Here is a 17,612-nt window from a genome sequence, read left to right as displayed (position 1 = left end):
GGGTGAGGAGGGGAGGGTGAGGAGGGAGGGAGGGAGGGAGGGTGAGGAGGGGAGGGTGGGGAGGGAGGGAGTGAGGGAGGGAGAGGAGGGGAGACCTCTCGAACAGTGGGGAACAGCCGAGGGGTGAGCAGGATTTGGAGGGTGAGGAGGGAGGGAGGGAGGGAGGGAGAGGAGGGGAGACCTCTCGAACAGTGGGGAACAGCCGAGGGGTGAGCAGGATTTGGAGGGTGAGGAGGGGAGGGTGGGAGGGTGAGGAGGGGAGGGTGGGAGGGTGAGGAGGGGAGGGTAGGGAGGGAGGGAGGGAGGGAGGGTGAGGAGGGGATGGTGGGGAGGGAGGGAGTGAGGGAGGGAGAGAAGGGGAGGCCTCTCGAACAGTGGGGAACAGGCGAGGGGTGAGCAGGATTTGGAGGGTGAGGAGGGAGGGAGGGAGGGAGAGGAGGGGAGGGGGGGAGGGAGAGGAGGGGAGGGAGGGAGGGAGAGGAGGGGAGGCCTCTCGAACGGTTGGGAACAGCCGAGGGGTGAGCAGGATTTGGAGGGAGGGAGGGAGAGGAGGGGAGGCCTCTCGAACGGTGGGGAACAGCCGAGGGGTGAGCAGGATGGGGAACAGGAGGATAGAGTGCCGTACCTGGTCTTCACGTTGTAGATGGTGTAGGACGCGGTGAACGATCGGCGATACACCTGGGGAACGAGGGATAAAGGGAAACAGTTAACGGGCGAGAAATTCCGCACTGCCCGTTTCTGACGTGTTTTCTCCCCCGCGGTGGATGAGGTGACCCTCCTGCGTGAAATTCAGCTCTTGGCCATTTTGTTTTGGAGTGGCCCGGAAGTGGATTATAATGGGGGCGGTCGTGCGGTGGTGAGCGCTCTGGAGGGGCGCAAGTGGAGCCTGGCGCTGAGGATGTCGCGATGCGTGTGTGTCACCATGGTGCTCCCCTTCACTGCGCCAGTTTAAAACTTCGGTGCACTGGGCCAACGGCCTGGCACCCAGGGGTGGGGGGGGTGGGGTGTGTGTGCCAGGCTGCCTGCTGGTGGCCTGGCCGAACCCGGGGGTATAATTATCGGCCCGACATGGCAGTCGGCCGACAAAAAATAAAATGGAGGCCGCGGCAGTGCGCCCTCCCCTTGAATAACCGCCACACCGCCATGTCGCACACGCTCAGCGAACACAGTGCACCGACAGAAAACGCTCTCGGGGGGCAGCGCCCGAGATTTCTGTTGCTGAATTTCGATGGAGGTGTGGGAGATCAGCGATGATACACTGAGGACAGTCGGCAGCAGAGGGGCGGGAGTAGGGACCGCCGGGAAAATCACCGAGGTGAATTTCACCAGCGGCGGCCATTCGACTGCAAATCGGTGGGCCACTGGATTCTGCCGCTTGGCCACCGCTTTCCGACGGCAAGAGGCCTTTTCAGGAGGCCGGGTTTCGGCCCCAAGGTCTCTTGGGAAAGGCGCTGGACATTCATCAGAACTCGCCGCGTGAAAAACATTTCTCGCCATCTCCCCCTCTGGCCCCTTCACCAATCGCCTTCAATCTGTGTCCCTCTGGTTACCCCACCCTCCTGCCCCCGGGGAACAGTTTATCCCCGATCTACTCCATCAAAACCCCTCCTGATTGTGAACCCCTCTATTAAATCTCCCCCTTAACCTTCTCTGCTCCAAGGAGAACAACCCCAGCTTCTCCAGTCTCCCCACGTCACTGAAGTCCCTCATCCCCCCCGGGACCATTCTGGTCAATCTCCCTCTGCACCCTCTCCAGGCCCTTCACACCCTCCCTACAGTGCGGGGCCCAGAATTGGACACAATACCCCAGCTGGGGCCGAACCAGGTTTAGCGTAATATCCTCACACCAACAGACTTGCCCTGGAGTGCCAGATTGTCAGGCTTCGGTAAATAATTGTGGCCAACAGTCTGTATAATTAAGAAGGCCGATGGAATGTGGGTCTTTATCTCGAGGGGCTCTGGAATACAAAAGGGTTGGAACTGATGCTACAGTTTATATAAAGCACTGGTCAAGACTCCCGCTGGAGTAACAGCATCCAGTTCTGTGCCCCCGCACCTCAGGTGGGACATATTGGCCTTGGGAGAGGGAGCAGTGCAGATTGACAAGACTGATACCCGGGGAGGGGGATGGTACAAGAGGTCACACAGACTGGACTGTGTTCCCGCGAGTGTCGAAGATTAAGGGGATGATCGGATCGGGGGTTTAACGACTCGATGGGGTAGATAGAGAGAGAGAGAGATGCTGTTTCCTCTGGTGCGGGGAGCGTCACCTTAAAATTAGATCCAGGCCGTTCACGGGTGATGTCAGGAAGCACTTGTTCACATAAAGGGTCGTGGGAATCTGGAACTCTCTCCCTCAAAAAGTTGTGGAGGCTGAGGGCCAATTGAAAAATTCAACGCTGAGGTCGATTGATTTTTGTTGGGAAGAGTATTAAGGCGGGTAGATGGAGTTAAGATACAGATCAGCCTGATCTAAATGAATGCGGAACAGGCTCGAGGGGCTGAATGGCCTCCTCCTGTTCCTAATGTAACAGGCTCGAGGGGCTGAATGGCCTCCTGTTCCTAATGTAACAGGCTCGAGGGGCTGAATGGCCTCCTGTTCCTAATGTAACAGGCTCGAGGGGCTGAATGGCCTCCTCCTGTTCCTAATGTAACAGGCTCGAGGGGCTGAATGATCTCCTCCTGTTCCTAATGTAACAGGCTCAAGGGGCTGAATGGCCTCCTCCTGTTCCTAATGTAACAGGCTCGAGGGGCTGAATGATCTCCTCCTGTTCCTAATGTAACAGGCTCGAGGGGCTGAATGATCTCCTCCTGTTCCTAATGTAACAGGCTCGAGGGGCTGAATGACCTCCTCCTGTTCCTAATGTAACAGGCTCGAGGGGCTGAATGATCTCCTCCTGTTCCTAATGTAACAGGCTCGAGGGGCTGAATGGCCTCCTCCTGTTCCTAATGTAACAGGCTCGAGGGGCTGAATGGCCTCCTCCTGTTCCTAATGTAACAGGCTCGAGGGGCTGAATGGCCTCCTCCTGTTCCTAATGTAACAGGCTCGAGGGGCTGAATGGCCACCTTCTGTTCCTAATGTAATAGGCTCGAGGGGCTGAATGGCCTCCTCCTGTTCCTAATGTAACAGGCTCGAGGGGCTGAATGGCCACCTTCTGTTCCTAATGTAATAGGCTCGAGGGGCTGAATGGCCTCCTCCTGTTCCTAATGTAACAGGCTCGAGGGGCTGAATGGCCTCCTCCTGTTCCTAATGTAACAGGCTCGAGGGGCTGAATGATCTCCTCCTGTTCCTAATGTAATAGGCTCGAGGGGCTGAACGGCCTCCTCCTGTTCCTAATGTAACAGGCTCGAGGGGCTGAACGGCCTCCTCCTGTTCCTAATGTAACAGGCTCGAGGGGCTGAACGGCCTCCTCCTGTTCCTAATGTAACAGACTCGAGGGGCTGAATGGCCTCTTCCTGTACCTAATGTAACAGACTCGAGGGGCTGAATGGCCTCCTCCTGTCCCTAATGTAACAGACTCGAGGGGCTGAATGGCCTCTTCCTGTTCCTAATATAACAGACTCGAGGGGCTGAATGGCCTCCTCCTGTCCCTAAGTTCTGAGTAGCTCCTGTCAATCAAGACCTTTATTTGCATGGATATCTGGAGGAAATAATTCAATTGATTGAAATGTATTTCAGGGGAAGCTGGATAAACACATGAGGGAGAAAGGAATAGAAGGATATGGTAACGGGGTGAGAAGGAGGAGAGGTTGGAGGGGGCCGGTGTGGGACATTAACAGGGGGCCGAATGGCCAGTTTCTGCATCACAAACCTCTGTGTACAAAGTGTGGCAGTGCTGGGAATAGCGTGCGAACACTGTGGAGCGGAGAGGGGGGGAGGTGGGAATCAGTGCCTGAAAGCAGGACACAGAAGGCAACTGAGCTGGAAAAGTGCTCTGTCCATTAGACATGATCGTGGCCAATACTGAGTATCAGGGAGTACCCCCAGCATTCAACCTCTGCAAACCCCACACCATCCCACCTTCAATAAAACTTGCTCTCTGATTTGGAGCAGTGCAGCCGTCAGCAGAAGATTCCAGAACATTCTCCCCCCGGTTACTGCACACACACACACACACACACACACACACGCTGACATCTGCGCATTTTTTGCTGAGCAGCAGATTTTGGGAATGAGATGCCAGTCAGAATGTATGAAAAACATTTTTCAATTTAAAAATTGTTGAGTCCAATGTTTAGTATTTGGCTTTTTACCCGCGAAAGGCAATTGGATTCACGTCAAGTCCTCTGTGGCCAAAGTGCCTCTCCCGCAGGAAGAGGCCGCATCGAGCGTTCCCAGGGCAGGTACAGGGGGTTAGATACAGAGTAAAGCTCCCTCTACACTGTCCCATCAAACACTCCCAGGGCAGGTACAGGGGGTTAGATACAGAGTAAAGCTCCCTCTACACTGTCCCATCAAACACTCCCAGGGCAGGTACAGGGGGTTAGATACAGAGTAAAGCTCCCTCTACACTGTCCCATCAAACACTCCCAGGGCAGGTACAGCACGGGGTTAGATATAGAGTAAAGCTCCCTCTACACTGTCCCATCAAACACTCCCAGGGCAGGTACAGCACGGGGTTAGATACAGAGTAAAGCTCCCTCTACACTGTCCTATCAAACACTCCCGGGGCAGGTACAGGGGGTTAGATACAGAGTAAAGCTCCCTCTACACTGTCCCATCAAACACTCCCAGGGCAGGTACAGGGGGTTAGATACATAGTAAAGCTCCCTCTACACTGTCCCATCAAACACTCCCAGGGCACGTACAGGGGGTTAGATACATAGTAAAGCTCCCTCTACACTGTCCCATCAAACACTCCCAGGGCAGATACAGGGGGTTAGATACACAGTAAAGCTCCCTCTACACTGCCCCATCAAACACTCCCAGGGCAGATACAGGGGGTTTGATACAGAGTAAAGCTCCCTCTACACTGTCCCATCAAACACTCCCAGGGCAGGTACAGGGGGTTAGATACAGAGTAAAGCTCCCTCTACACTGTCCCATCAAACACTCCCAGGGCAGGTACAGGGGGTTTGATACAGAGTAAAGCTCCCTCTACACTGTCCCATCTAACACTCCCAGGGCAGGTACAGGGGGTTAGATACAGAGTAAAGCTCCCTCTACACTGTCCCATCAAACACTCCCAGGGCAGATACAGCACGAGGTTAAATAGAGAGTAAAGCTCCCTCTACACTGTCCTATCAAACACTCCCAGGCCAGGTACAGGGGGTTAGATACAGAGTAAAGCTCCCACTACACTGTCCCATCAAACACTCCCAGGGCAGGTACAGGGGGTTAGATAGAGAGTAAACATCCCTCTACACTGTCCCATCAAACACTCCCAGGGCAGGTATAGGGGGTTAGATACAGAGTAAAGCTCCCTCTACACTGTCCCATCAAACACTCCCAGGGCAGGTACAATACAAGGTTAGATACAGAGTAAAGCTCCCTCTACACTGTCCCATCTAACACTCCCAGGGCAGGTACAGGGGGTTAGATACAGAGTAAAGCTCCCTCTACACTGTCCCATCAAACACTCCCAGGGCAGGTACAGCACGGTGTTAGATACAGAGTAAAGCTCCCTCTACACTATCCCATCAAACACTCCCATGGCAGGTACAGCACGGGGTTAGATACAGAGTAAAGCTCCCACTACACTGTCCCATCAAACACTCCCAGGGCAGGTACAGGGGGTTAGATAGAGAGTAAACATCCCTCTACACCGTCCCATCAAACACTCCCAGGGCAGGTACAGGGGGTTAGATACAGAGTAAAGCTCCCTCTACACTGTCCCATCAAACACTCCCAGGGCAGGTACAGGGGGTTAGATACAGAGTAAAGCTCCCTCTACACTGTCCCATCAAACACTCCCAGGGCAGGTACAGCACGGGGTTAGATATAGAGTAAAGCTCCCTCTACACTGTCCCATCAAACACTCCCAGGGCAGGTACAGCACGGGGTTAGATACAGAGTAAAGCTCCCTCTACACTGTCCTATCAAACACTCCCGGGGCAGGTACAGGGGGTTAGATACAGAGTAAAGCTCCCTCTACACTGTCCCATCAAACACTCCCAGGGCAGGTACAGGGGGTTAGATACATAGTAAAGCTCCCTCTACACTGTCCCATCAAACACTCCCAGGGCACGTACAGGGGGTTAGATACATAGTAAAGCTCCCTCTACACTGTCCCATCAAACACTCCCAGGGCAGATACAGGGGGTTAGATACACAGTAAAGCTCCCTCTACACTGCCCCATCAAACACTCCCAGGGCAGATACAGGGGGTTTGATACAGAGTAAAGCTCCCTCTACACTGTCCCATCAAACACTCCCAGGGCAGGTACAGGGGGTTAGATACAGAGTAAAGCTCCCTCTACACTGTCCCATCAAACACTCCCAGGGCAGGTACAGGGGGTTTGATACAGAGTAAAGCTCCCTCTACACTGTCCCATCTAACACTCCCAGGGCAGGTACAGGGGGTTAGATACAGAGTAAAGCTCCCTCTACACTGTCCCATCAAACACTCCCAGGGCAGATACAGCACGAGGTTAAATAGAGAGTAAAGCTCCCTCTACACTGTCCTATCAAACACTCCCAGGCCAGGTACAGGGGGTTAGATACAGAGTAAAGCTCCCACTACACTGTCCCATCAAACACTCCCAGGGCAGGTACAGGGGGTTAGATAGAGAGTAAACATCCCTCTACACTGTCCCATCAAACACTCCCAGGGCAGGTATAGGGGGTTAGATACAGAGTAAAGCTCCCTCTACACTGTCCCATCAAACACTCCCAGGGCAGGTACAATACAAGGTTAGATACAGAGTAAAGCTCCCTCTACACTGTCCCATCTAACACTCCCAGGGCAGGTACAGGGGGTTAGATACAGAGTAAAGCTCCCTCTACACTGTCCCATCAAACACTCCCAGGGCAGGTACAGCACGGGGTTAGATACAGAGTAAAGCTCCCTCTACACTATCCCATCAAACACTCCCATGGCAGGTACAGCACGGGGTTAGATACAGAGTAAAGCTCCCTCTGCACTGTCCCATCAAACACTCCCAGGGCAGGTACAGCACGGGGTTAGATACAGAGTAAAGCTCCCTCGACACTATCCCATCAAACACTCCCAGGGCAGGTACAGCACGGGGTTAGATACAGAGTAAAGCTCCCTCTACACTGTCCCATCAAACACTCCCAGGACAGTTACAGAGGGTTAGATACAGAGTAAAGCTCCCTCTACACTGTCCCATCAAACACTCCCAGGGCAGGTACAGCACGGGGTTAGATACAGAGTAAAGCTCCCTCTACACTGTCCCATCAAACACTCCCAGGGCAGGTACAGGGGGTTAGATACAGAGTAAAGCTCCCTCTACACTGTCCCATCAAACACTCCCAGGGCAGGTACAGGGGGTTAGATACAGATTAAAGCTCCCTCTACACTGTCCCATCAAACACTCCCAGGGCAGGGACAGGGGGTTAGATACAGAGTAAATCTCCCTCTCTGCTCCTACCTTCAGGTACCCTTACCTGGGTAACGTTGTAGGCCAGGAGCACATAGCCCAGGTCCGGTGACACGTGGTATCGTGTAGATTTGATGGTGACCTGGTGGGAGAAAGGGAGAGTCACCTCAGAGACACTGACACACAGGTCTTACAAACCTCAGTCAAGGAGAGTACAGTCCAGAGTTAGTGCGTCCTAGTCAAAGCACAGCCCATAATTCCCCGTAAATAAAGTGCATGTCATTCCCCTCTGTCCACAGTCTCCCAGATAAAGGAAGTCATTGTCCCCAAGAAACTTTAACAGAACTCGGCCTGAAGAGCCTTTAACTGCAACATTCATTTATATAGCACCTTTAACGTAGTAAAACGTCACAAGTTGTTTCACACGAGCGTTTATCAAACAGAATTTGACACCGAGCCAAATATGGAGAAATTAGGACCAGGTGAGCAAAAGCTTGGTCAAAGAGGCAGGTTTTAAGGAGCGTTTTAGAGAGGCAGGAGAAGTTGAGAGGGAATTCCAGGCAGCTGAAGGCACGGCCGCTAATTGTGGTGCGATGGAAATCGGGGGATGGGCAAGGTCAGTGAGCACAGGGGGTGATGGGTGAGCGGGACTGGGTGCGAGTTAGGACACGGGCGCAGTGAGCACAGGGGGTGATGGGTGAGTGGGACTGGGTGCGAGTTAGGACACGGGGTCAGTGAGCACAGGGGGTGATGGGTGAGCGGGACTCGGTGCGAGTTAGGACACAGGGTCAGTGAGCACAGGGGGTGATGGGTGAGCGGGACTCGGTGCGAGTTAGGACACGGGGTCAGTGAGCACAGGGGGTGATGGGTGAGTGGGACTCGGTGCGAGTTAGGACACGGGGTCAGTGAGCACAGGGGGTGATGGGTGAGTGGGACTGGGTGTGAGTTAGGACACGGGGTCAGTGAGCACAGGGGGTGATGGGTGAGCGGGACTCGGTGCGAGTTAGGACACGGGGTCAGTGAGCACAGGGAGTGATGGGTGAGCGGGACTCGGTGCGAGTTAGGACACGGGGCAGTGAGCACAGGGGGTGATGGGTGAGTGGGACTCGGTGTGAGTTAGGACACGGGGTCAGTGAGCACAGTGGGTGATGGGTGAGTGGGACTGGGTGTGAGTTAGGACACGGGGCAGTGAGCACAGGGGGTGATGGGTGAGTGGGACTCGGTGTGAGTTAGGACATGGGGACAGCCGAGTTTTGGATCACCTCTAGTTTACTTCGGGTAGAATGTGGGATTCCAGCCAGGAGTGCGTTGGAATAGCAAAGTCTGGAGGTAACAAAGGCACGGATGAGGGTTTCAGCAGCGGATGAGCTGAGGCAGTGGGGGGAGAACAACAATGTGATTTAAAACCTTAGTTAAGCCCCAGCTGGGGCATTGTGTCCAATTCTGGGCCCCGCACTGTAGGGAGGGTGTGAAGGCCTGGGAGAGGGTGCAGAGGGAGATTGACCAGAATGGTCCCGGGGGGATGAGGGACTTCAGTGACGTGGGGAGACTGGAGAAGCTGGGGTTGTTCTCCTTGGAGCAGAGAAGGTTAAGGGGAAGATTTATTAGAGCTGCACAAAGCCATGAAGGGTTTAGATCGAATCAATAAAGAGACACAGTTTCCAATTGTTGAAGGGTGAGTAACCACAGGGCACAGATTTAAGGTGATTGGCAAAAGAACCAACGGCAACATGAGGAAAATATTTTCTGTAAGCAGCGAGTGGTTAGGATCTGGAACGCACTGCCTGATCGGGTGGAGGCAGATTCAATAGTAGCCTTCGAAAGGAAATTAGATAAATATTTGCAGGAGAAAATATTGCATGGATATGGGGAAAGAGCGGGGGAGCGGGAATGTGCTCTTTGACAGAGCAGGCGCAGACTCAATGGGCCGAATGGCCTCCTTCTGTGCTGTACTATTCTCCAGCAGGGAGGTGGGGATACAGGGAAGGTATAGCACGGACCAGCAGGGAGGTGGGGATACAGGGAAGGTACAGCACAGTCCAGCAGGGAGGTCAGGACCCAGGGAAGGTCCAGCACGGACCAGCAGGGAGGTCGGGATACAGGGAAGGTACAGCACAGTCCAGCAGGGAGGTCAGGACCCAGGGAAGGTCCAGCACGGACCAGCAGGGAGGTCGGGACCCAGGGAAGGTACAGCACAGACCAGCAGGGAGGTCGGGATACAAGGAAGGTACAGCACAGACCAGCAGGGAGATGGGGATACAGTGAAGGTCCAGCACGGACCAGCAGGGAGGTCGGGACCCAGGGAAGGTCCAGCACGGACCAGCAGGGAGGTGGGGATACAGTGAAGGTCCAGCACAGACCAGCAGGGAGGTCAGGATACAGGGAAAGTCCAGCACGGACCAGCATGGAGGTCGGGATACAGAGAAGGTCCAACACGGACCAGCAGGGAGGTCGGGACCCAGGGAAGGTACAGCACGGACCAGCAGGGAGGTCGGGATACAAGGAAGGTACAGCACAGACCAGCAGGGAGGTGGGGATACAGTGAAGGTACAGCACGGTCCAGCAGGGAGGTCGGGACCCAGGGAAAGTCCAGCACGGACCAGCAGGGAGGTCGGGATACAGTGAAGGTCCAGCACAGACCAGCAGGGAGGTCGGGATACAGGGAAAGTCCAGCACGGACCAGCAGGGAGGTCGGGATACAGAGAAGGTCCAACACGGACCAGCAGGGAGGTCGGGATACAGGGAAGGTACAGCATGGACCAGCAGGGAGGTCGGGATACAGAGAAGGTCCAGTACAGACCAGCAGGGAGGTCTGGACCCAGGGAAGGTACAGCACGGACCAGCAGGGAGGTCGGGATACAGAGAAGGTCCAACACGGACCAGCAGGGAGGTCGGGACCCAGGGAAGGTACAGCACGGACCAGCAGGGAGGTGGGGATACAGGGAAGGTACAGCACGGACCAGCAGGGAGGTCGGGACCCAGGGAAGGTACAGCATGGACCAGCAGGGAGGTCGGGATACAGGGAAGGTACAGCACGGACCAGCGGGGAGGTGGGGATAAAGGGAAGGTCCAGCATGGACCAGCAAGGAGATCGGGATACAAGGAAGGTACAGCACGGACCAGCAGGGAGGTCGGAATACAGGGAAGGTACAGCACGGACCAGCAGGGAGGTGGGGATACAGGGAAGGTACAGCACAGTCCAGCAGGGAGGTCAGGACCCAGGGAAGGTACAGCACGGACCAGCAGGGAGGTCGGGACCCAGGGAAGGTACAGCACGGACCAGCAGGGAGGTCGGGATACAGGGAAGGTACAGCACGGACCAGCAGGGAGGTCGGGATACAGGGAAGGTACAGCACGGACCAGCAGGGAGGTCGGGATACATGGGAGGTACAGCACTGTCCAGCAGGGAGGTCGGGATACAGGGAAGGTACAGCACGGACCAGCAGGGAGGTGGGGATACAGGGAAGGTCCAGCACAGACCAGCAGGGAGGTGGGGATACAGGGAAGGTACAGCACGGACCAGCAGGGAGGTCGGGATACAGGGAAGGTACAGCACAGTCCAGCAGGGAGGTCGGGATACAGTGAAGGTCCAGCACGGACCAGCAGGGAGGTCGGGATACAGGGAAGGTACAGCACAGTCCAGCAGGGAGGTCGGGATACAGGGAAGGTCCAGCATGGACCAGCAGGGAGGTCGGGATACAGGGAAGGTACAACACAGTCCAGCAGGGAGGTCAGGACCCAGGGAAGGTACAGAACGGGCCAGCAGGGAGGTCGGGATACAGGGAAGGTAAAAAACAGGATGAGGTCCTACAAGGTGAATTTAGGGAGCTAGAAATTAAATTAAAAAGTAGAACCTCAAAAGTAGTAATCTCAGGATTGCTACCAGTGCCACATGCTAGTCAGAGTAGGAATCGCAGGATAGCGCAGATGAATACGTGGCTTGAGCAGTGGTGCAGCAGGGAGGGATTCAAATTCCTGGGGCATTGGAACCGGTTCTGGGGGAGGTGGGACCAGTACAAACCGGACGGTCTGCACCTGGGCAGGACCGGAACCAATGTCCGAGGGGGAGTGTTTGCTAGTGCTGTTGGGGAGGAGCTAAACTAATATGGCAGGGGGATGGGAACCAATGCAGGGAGACAGAGGGAAGTAGAATGGGGGCAGAAGCAAAAGATGGAAAGAAGAATAGTAAAAGTGGAGGGCAGAGAAACCCAAGGCAAAAAGCAAAAAGGGCCACATTACAGCAAAATTCCAAAGGGGCAAAGTGTGTTAAAAAGACAAGCCTGAAGGCTCTGTGCCTCAATGCGAGGAGTATTCGTAATAAGGTGGACGAATTAACTGCGCAGATAGCAGTTAATGGATATGATGTAATTGGCATCACGGAGACATGGCTCCAGGGTGACCAAGGCTGGGAACTCATCATCCAGGGGTATTCAACATTCAGGAAGGACAGACAGAGAGGAAAATGAGGTGGGGTAGCATTGCTGGTTAAAGAGGAAATTAATGCAATAGTAAGGAGGGACATTAGCCTGGATGAAGTGGAATCGGTATGGGTGGAGCTACTATGGCCACCCCACGTTGAAAGGATTCACGCACAGGCATCTTCCACCCTTTAAAAGGAAGTCTGGGTCCTGGCATCAGTCACCTTCAAACACAATTGAGTGTGGAAGCAAATCATCCTCAACACCGGGGGAATGCCTCAGAAGAGAAGACTATTCTATCATTCAATGGAAAAGGTTCCTTACAAAGGTGCTGTTCTCCACCAGTGTCATGGCCCCCTTTGTTTTCACGTTCAGCTTGATCACGTGACCGTCCCTTGCCCGAAGGGTCAGTTCGTCCCCTGCGGAGATGGACGGTTACAGCAGGTCAGTCACCGTATCGATCCTTTGCCCAGAGCCACGTCGCTCAGACAGTCCTTCGCCCGAGTCTTTACTTCCAGAGTCCAGCGGAATGGGACCCTCTCCTCCTCCCAGGGGCAGGTACACCACGGGGTTAGATACAGAGCAAAGCTCCCTCTACACTGCCCCATCAGACACTCCCAGGGCAGCTACAGGGGGTTAGATACAGAATAAAGCTCCCTCTACACTGTCCCATCAAACACTCTCAGGGTAGGTACAGGGGGTTAGATACAGAGTAAAGCTTCCTCTACACTGTCCCATCAAACACTCCCAGGGCAGGTACAGCACGGGGTTAGATACAGAGTAAAGCTCCCTCTACACTGCCCCAACAAACACTCCCAGGGCAGCTAAAGGGGGTTAGATACAGAGTAAAGCTCCCTCTACACTGTCCCATCAAACACTCCCAGGGCAGGTACAGGGGGTTAGATACAGAGTAATGCTCCCTCTACACTGCCCCATCAAACACTCCCAGGGCAGGTACAGGGGGTTAGATACAGAGTAAAGCTCCCTCTACACTGTCCCATCAAACACTCTCAGGGTAGGTACAGGGGGTTAGATACAGAGTAAAGCTCCCTCTACACTGACCCATCAAACACTCCCAGGGCAGGTACAGGGGGTTAGATACAGAGTTAAGCTCCCTCTACACTGTCCCATCACACACTCCCATTGCAGGTACAGCACGAGGTTAGATACAGAGTAAAGCTCCCTCTACACGGTCCCATCAAACACTCCCAGGGCAGGTACAGCACGGGGTTAGATACAGAGTAAAGCTCCCTCTACACTGTCCCATCAAACACTCCCAGGGCAGATATAGCATGGGGTTAGATACAGAGTAAAGCTCCCTCTACACTGTCCCATCAAACACTCCCAGGGCAGGTACAGGGGGTTAGATACAGAGTAAAGCACCCTCTACACTGTCCCATCAAACACTCCCAGGGCAGGTACAGGGGGTTAGATACAGAGTAAAGCTCCCTCTACACTGTCCCATCAAACACTCCCAGGGCAGGTACAGCACGGGGTTAGATGCAGAGTAAAGCTGCCTTTACACGGTCCCATCAAACACTCCCAGGGCAGATACAGCATGGGGTTAGATACAGAGTAAAGCTCCCTCTACACTGTCCCATCAAACACTCCCAGGGCAGGTACAGGGGGTTAGATACAGAGTAAAGCTCCCTCTACACTGTCCCATCAAACACTCCCAGGGGCAGCTAGAGCACGGGGTTAGATACAGAGTAAAGCTCCCTCTACACGGTCCCATCAAACACTCCCAGGGCAGATACAGCAGGGGGTTAGATACAGAGTAAAGCTCCCTCCATGCTGTCCCATCAAACACTCCCAGGGCCGGTACAGGGGGTTAGATACAGAGTAAAGCTCCGTCTACACTGTCCCATCAAACACTCCCAGGGCAGGTACAGGGGGTTAGATACAGAGTAAAGCTCCCTCTACACTGTCCCATCAAACACTCCCAGGGCAGATACAGCACGAGGTTAAATAGAGAGTAAAGCTCCCTCCACACTGTCCCATCAAACACTCCCAGGGCAGGTACAGCACGGGGTTAGATACAGAGTAAAACTCCCTCTACACTGTCCCATCAAACACTCCCAGGGCAGGTATCGGGGGTTAGATACAGAGTAAAGCTCCCTCTACACTGTCCCATCAAACACTCCCAGGGCAGATACAGCACGAGGTTAAATAGAGAGTAAAGCTCCCTCTACACTGTCCCATCAAACACTCCCAGGGCAGGTACAGCACGGGGTTAGATACAGAGTAAAGCTCCCTCTACACTGTCCCATCAAACACTCACAGGACAGGTACAGGGGGTTAGATACAGAGTAAAGCTCCCTCTACACTGTCCCATCAAACACTCACAGGACAGGTACAGGGGGTTAGATACAGAGTAAAGCTCCCTCTACACTGTCCCATCAAACACTCCCAGGGCAGGTACAGCACGGGTTAGGTACAGAGTAAAGCTCCCTCTACACTGTCCCATCAAACACTCCCAGGGCAGGTACAGGGGGTTAGATACAGAGTAAAGCTCCCTCTACACTGTCCCATCAAACACTCCCAGGGCAGGTACAGGGGGTTAGATACAGAGTAAAGCTCCCTCTTCACTGTCCCATCAAACACTCCCAGGACAGGTACAGCACGGGTTAGGTACAGAGTAAAGCTCCCACTACACTGTCGCATCAAACACTCCCAGGGCAGGTACAGGGGGTTAGATACAGAGTAAAGCTCCCACTACACTGTCCCATCAAACACTCCCAGGGCAGGTACAGCACGGGTTAGGTACAGAGTAAAGCTCCCTCTCATCATCATCATAGGCAGTCCCTCGGAATCGAGGAAGACTCGCTTCCACTCCCAAAGTGAGTTCTTTGATGGCTGAACAGTCTGATACGAGAGCCTCAGATCCTGTTACAGGTGGGACAGACATTCGTCGGGGGAAGGGGTCAGTGGGGCTGGGTTGCCGCGCACTCCTTCCGCTGCCTGCGTTTGGCCTCTTCATGCTCCATGCTCAGCGCCCTCCCGGATGGACTTTCTCCACCTCGGGCGGTCTGCGGCCAGGGTCTCCCAGGTGTCAGTGGTGATGTCGCACTTTACCAAGGAGCCTTTGAGGGTGTCCTTGTAACGTTTCCTCTGCCCACCTTTGGCTCGTTTAGCATGAAGGTGCTCCACATAAACCATTTGCTTAGGGAGTCTCGTGTCTGGCATGCTAACCATGTGGCCTGCCCAGCGAAGCTGATCGAGTGTGGTCAGTGCTACAATACTGGGGATGTTGGCCTGGTCGAGGACACTGATGTTGGTGCACCTGTCCTCCCAGGAGATTTGCAGGCTCTTGCGGAGACATCGTCGGTGGTATATCTCCAGCGACTTGAGGTGCCTTCTGTTCATCAGACCTTGTAGACCATGAGCTTGGTGGTAGATTGGAGGGCCTGGTCTTCGAACACTCTTTTCCTCAGACGGCCGAAGGCTGCGCTGGCGCACTGGAGGCGATGCTGAATGTCCGCATCAATGTCTTCCTTTGTTGATAAGAGGCTCCCGACATATGGGAAATGGTCCACGTTGTCGAGGGCCACGCTGTGGATCTTGATGATTGGAGGGCAGTGCTGTGCGGCGGAGACAGGCTGGTGGAGGACGATAAGCGTAAGGCCCATGCTTTCATATGCCTCAGTGAATACATTGACTATATCCTCTGGTTAGGGTTAGGGTTCGGGTTCAGCCTGTGAATGTGCACAGACGCAGGCGTCGTCCGCATACTGTAGCTCAACGACAGAGCTTGGGGTGATCTTGGACCTGGCCTGGAGGCGGCATAGGTTAAACAGCTTCCCACTGGTTCTGTAGTTTAATTCCACCCCAGCGGGGAGCTTGTTGATTGTGAGGTGGAGCTTGGCAGCGAGGAAGCTCCCTCTACACTGTCCCATCAAACACTCCCAGGGCAGGTACAGCACGGGGTTAGATACAGAGTAAAGCTCCCTCTACACTGTCCCATCAAACACACTCCCAGGGCAGGTACAGGGGGTTAGATACAGAGTAAAGCTCCCTCGACACTGTCCCATCAAACACACTCCCAGGGCAGGTACAGGGGGTTAGATACAGAGTAAAGCTCCCTCTACACTGTCCCATCAAACACTCCCAGGGCAGGTACAGGGGGTTAGATACAGAGTAAAGCTCCCTTTACACTGTCCCATCAAACACTCCCAGGGCAGGTACAGGGGGTTAGGTACAGAGTAAAGCTCCCTCTAAACTGTCCCATCAAACTCTCCCAGGGCAGGTACAGCATGGGGTTAGATACAGAGTAAAGCTCCCTCTACACTGTCCCATCAAACACTCCCAGGGCAGGTACAGCAAGGGGTTAGATACAGAGTAAAGCTCCCTCTACATTGTCCCATCAAACTCTCCCAGGGCAGGTACAGCATGGGGTTAGATACAGAGTAAAGCTCCCTCTACACTGTCCCATCAAACACTCCCAGGGGCAGGTACAGCATGGGGTTAGATACAGAGTAAAGCTCCCTCTACACTGTCTCATCAAACACTCTCAGGGCAGGTACAGCAAGGGGTTAGATACAGAGTAAATCTCTCTGTACACTGTCCCATCGAACATTCCTAGGGCAGGTACAGCACATGTTTAACAGTCCTATCGTGTTCCCTCAGATAAAGGGTCTGTTGATGTCACTAACCGTTTATCCATTTAATCTCGGGATCGTGTACTTGGAATTCTGGGGCCGTGAGATCTTCCAGCGACAATCTTCCTTTGGAGCTCGGAGCTGCGTCTTCTGCAGATCACAGGGAGACACAGACATATGGCAGCTGGCTTTCACTGTCACTCTTCCCACTGTGTTATATCCTCCCCGTCCGTATCCCCCGCCCACAATCACCCCCTCCCCACAATCCCCCCTCCCACAATCCCCCCCTCCCACAATACCCCCTCCCACAATCCCCCCCTCCCCACAATCCCCCCCGCCCACAATCACCCCCTCCCCACAATCCCCCCTCCCACAATCCCCCCCTCCCACAATCCCCCCTCCCACAATCCCCCCCTCCCACAATCCCCCTCTCACAATCCCCCACACCCACAATCCCCCCTCCCACAATCCCCCCTCCCACAATCCCCCCTCCCACAATCCCCCCCTCCCACAATCCCCCCTCCCACAATCCCCCCCTCCCACAATCCCCCCTCCCACAATCCCCCACACCCACAATCCCCCCCTCCCACAATCCCCCACACCCACAATTCCCCCCTCCCACAATCCCCCCTCCCACAATCCCCCCTCCCACAATCCCCCCCTCCCACAATCCCCCCTCCCACAATCCCCCACACCCACAATCCCCCCCTCCCACAATCCCCCCCTCCCACAATCCCCCCCTCCCACAATCCCCCCTCCCACAATCCCCCCCTCCCACAATCCCCCCCTCCCACAATCCCCCCTCCCACAATCCCCCCCTCCCACAATCCCCCCCTCCCACAATCCCCCACACCCACAATCCCCCCCTCCCACAATCCCCCCCTCCCACAATCCCCCCTCCCACAATCCCCCAACACCCACAATCCCCCCTCCCACAATCCCCCAACACCCACAATCCCCCCTCCCACAATCCCCCAACACCCACAATCCCCCCTCCCACAATCCCCCCCTCCCACAATCCCCCAACACCCACAATCCCCCCTCCCACAATCCCCCAACGCCCACAATCCCCCCTCCCACAATCCCCCCCTCC

At 54.8% G+C, this 17,612-nt stretch overlaps 1 long non-coding RNA gene across 1 annotated transcript; it reads right to left on the bottom strand.

Annotated features, from left to right (window-relative positions):
- Nucleotides 1-624: 624 nt before the first annotated feature.
- Nucleotides 625-16,714, bottom strand: LOC139248808 (uncharacterized). Its single transcript, XR_011591097.1, has 4 exons — nt 16,574-16,714; nt 12,246-12,340; nt 7,571-7,645; nt 625-678 (listed from the first exon to the last, which is right to left on the bottom strand). It is a non-coding gene; the product is annotated as an uncharacterized lncRNA (long non-coding RNA).
- Nucleotides 16,715-17,612: the final 898 nt, after the last annotated feature.

Source organism: Pristiophorus japonicus, unplaced genomic scaffold, assembly GCF_044704955.1.
Source record: "Pristiophorus japonicus isolate sPriJap1 unplaced genomic scaffold, sPriJap1.hap1 HAP1_SCAFFOLD_2956, whole genome shotgun sequence".
NCBI lineage: Eukaryota > Metazoa > Chordata > Chondrichthyes > Pristiophoridae > Pristiophorus > Pristiophorus japonicus.
The sequence above is the reverse complement of the archived record's forward strand: the minus strand, read 5'-3'. Positions and strand labels throughout refer to the sequence as shown.